This window comes from Schistocerca americana, chromosome 11, assembly GCF_021461395.2.
Source record: "Schistocerca americana isolate TAMUIC-IGC-003095 chromosome 11, iqSchAmer2.1, whole genome shotgun sequence".
NCBI lineage: Eukaryota > Metazoa > Arthropoda > Insecta > Orthoptera > Acrididae > Schistocerca > Schistocerca americana.
In genome coordinates this window covers 68741686-68744946 of record NC_060129.1, presented here as the reverse complement: position 1 = coordinate 68744946, position 3261 = coordinate 68741686, and the positions used below count along the sequence as shown (strand labels likewise).

Below are 3261 nucleotides of genomic sequence, written 5' to 3'. Positions count from 1 at the left end.
TTGTCATATTTGTTGGTCATGACAACGATAAAGGTTAATTTTGTGAAAAAAATTGAAATAGTTTTTTCGTATTGTTGGGACTGATGAGAAAATAGTCCAGAATTGCTTGTACAAATGTTCTATAAGCCACTCCTTTCATGGATCAATCAAATATCCTTACTATTTTTTGAATGAATTTCAGCCTGGCATCAGGCTTTCCTACATTTAATTTTATATGGTCAATCCAGTTTAGGTCATTGTGAATGTTTGGTCTGTGGTATGTCAAGTTTGTTGATTTATATGGTGGTTTGTCAACAGTAGTGTAATTGGGCAGTAGTGAATCTCTCTAGCTATTTACACACAGCATGTTGTTATTTGCATTCTGGGCCAACTGCAAGTCTGTACACCAATAACGGATTCATCGCAAGACTTCTTGCACTTTACTACAGCTTTCTGGCATTTCGACCTTCTTACAGAGAACAGCATCATCTAAAAACAGTCTCACAGAGCAACTGGCATTATACAGTAGATCGTGATTGTATACTGTAAATAGCAAACATCCTTGGAGTTTGAGCAGCTGCTTATGGCAGGTGCTCTGTCACATATTGGTGTGGATCCAATTGAGTCTGTTAACAGATGGGATTATACTGGGTACAGCCTTCGCCTCAGATAGAAACTCAATGGTAAACTGGCTGGTAAACTGGCTGGACTAGTGACAGGGGACTTAAAGGGGGGGGGGGGTCACTCTCGTGAGTGGCAAAACACTAGTTCTTACTGGTGTCACAGCAGCACATTTTTTTAGGACAGGAAAGTCAGAAAGAACTAGTTTTAAGAGAAGTTAGGATGAAAATAGACCTTCAGTTTAAGAAAGACACTGCATCAGCACAAACAGTTGCTGGTAAAAAATTATCAGCAGTCAGCAGAAATTTTATTTCCAACCACTTACAAAGGGCTGACAGATAAAAACTGAACGCCCACTACAATGGGACCATGTAATGGTTCCATTCAAAAGTAATCACCTAACAAATCAAGACACCTATATATATACTAAGATGGTATCTGTTCTTTCAGACATGTCCGAAAGAACAGATACCATGCAGCTCATTAGAATGAAATTATAATGAAATGAACACCCTTAGCTGCTTACAGGCATTGACATACGTCAACGGGGACAGATGAAAATGTGTGCCCCGACCGGGACTCGAACCCGGGATCTCCTGCTTATATGGCAGACGCTCTAACCATCTGAGCCACTGAGGACACAGAGGATAGTGCAACCACAGGGATTTATCTCTGGCACGCCTCCCGCGAAACCCACATTCTCAACGTATTGTCCTGCACTACATTCGTAGTGCCCCCACCCATTATACTCATTTCTCGTGGTGCGTTGCCGATTCCCGTAAGAGTTCGGGCACTGTTTGTGCATTTGCACAGAAGACGAAGATGGTCAAGTGGCCGGTGAGCCTTAACTTCTTCTGTGCGAATGCACAAACAGTGCCCGAACTCTTACGGGAATCGGCAACGCGCCGCGAGTAATGAGTATAATGGGTGGGGGCACTACGAATGTAGTGCGGGACAATACGTTGAGAATGTGGGTTTCGTGGGAGGCGTGCCAGAGGTAATTCCCTGTAGTCGTACTATCCTCTGTGTCCTCGGTGGCTCAGATGGATAGAGCGTCTGCCATGTAAGCAGGAGATCCCGGGTTTGAGTCCCGGTCGGGACACACATTTTCATCTGTCCCCGTTGACGTATGTCGATGCCTGTAAGCAGCTAAGGGTGTTCTTGTAATTTCAAGACATCTATCACACTGGCAGAAAAGATCATCAATTCACGTCTCACAGAACACAGTGGGCTGCACGGAGAAGGATTTACACTATGACAATCCCAATGGCAGGAACACTGGAGTGCGGGTAATGGTTTGGGAATGTCATATAGTCTGACTAGGATGGTACGGAGATTAGGAGGGTGTTAGAAGGTGACACTGGTTGGTGCGAGAAAGATATAAGGGTGAGAGGATCCCATTTCAGGGCTCAACTTGAAAAAGTTGTAGGTGTGGCCTCATAAAGTAATACCCAATATTTGAGGCTGACTGCTGAATGAATCCACTGCTCCCAAAGTACATTTTCCACAAGGTCCATGACAATAAGATGTGAGATATTAGGGCTTGTACTGACATTTTTAGGCAGTTGTTTTTTCCTCACTCTATTTGCGAGTGGATTAGTACAGGAAATTACTAGTATGGTAAAAGTTACCCTCTTTCGTGTTCTGTGCAGTGATTTGAGCAGTGTGTATGTAGATGTTGTAAGTATAGAAGCATTTGAGGCCTGGGTGGTCCTGGGCACGAAGATGAGTCCGTCGTCACTCTTTTGTAATTGAGGACTGCATTAACGAGAGGGAGAGAGTATGAAATTGCCCAGGAGATTTGTTTGTGAATAAAATCTGTGAGGGAGCTGTAGTTGCGAGGGTCTGGGCGGGGACGACGAACATCTGAAACAGTGAAGAGGACAGGGAGATGGTCGCTACCAATAGGCTCCAGGACATCCACCGTTATGTGGCCAAGGAGGTTGGGGGAGGAAAGGATAACATCGGGAGTGGAGTTGGATTCGGGACGGGTGTGCTGGTGGATGGGGATGAGGTCGTCTTGAAGGGAGGAGAGGAACCAATGCCACCACCGTAACTGGGTGGCGGAACGACTATGGATGTTGAGGTCGGCGGCGATCACGTAGGAGGAGAAGGTACGGTCAATGTAATGTGGGAGAGGAAGTCGAAGGGAATAGGGGCGTTAGGGCGGACATAGATGGTGGCGCAGGTAACGGTAAGTCCAGGGAAGAAGAGACTAAGGATCAGGTGTTCGGTGGGGTCGGGAAGGAGAGGTTGGAGCCGAACAGGGATCTGGCGGTAGTGACCAATGGTAACTCCGCCATGAGCAATCGGGAGGGGATTATCAGAGCGGTGGAGCAGGTAGGGCGAAGTGTGGACGGTGTGGTGGGATTGGAGAAAGGTTTCATTGAGGAGGAAGGCATCCACACGGTGGGTGGCAAGGGTGTGGAGGAAGAGGTTCTTGTTGGTGGGAAGGGAGCAGATATTGTTGAAAAGGGTACGGTGCTGTCGCGCCATGTCAGGGATTTAGACAAGGGTGTCGAGACGGGAGAAGGTGAAATGGGCCTGGTTGTTGGAGTAGGTGGCGTTCATTTTGAGTTAGGAAATGGAACGGGCGGCGAGGGATATCTGTTGGAGAGTGGGGGGACGCTGAAAAGGATGAACATTCTGAAGGATGATGGT

At 46.7% G+C, this 3261-nt stretch overlaps 2 non-coding genes across 2 annotated transcripts; one reads left to right on the top strand and one right to left on the bottom strand.

Moving 5' to 3' along the window:
• Window positions 1-1165: 1165 nt before the first annotated feature.
• On the bottom strand, window positions 1166-1239 carry Trnai-uau. The gene has a single exon. It is a non-coding gene; the product is annotated as a tRNA-Ile (tRNA).
• Window positions 1240-1627: 388 nt separating this feature from the next.
• Window positions 1628-1702, top strand: Trnat-ugu. Its single transcript has one exon. It is a non-coding gene; the product is annotated as a tRNA-Thr (tRNA).
• The last annotated feature ends 1559 nt before the right edge of the window (window positions 1703-3261 follow it).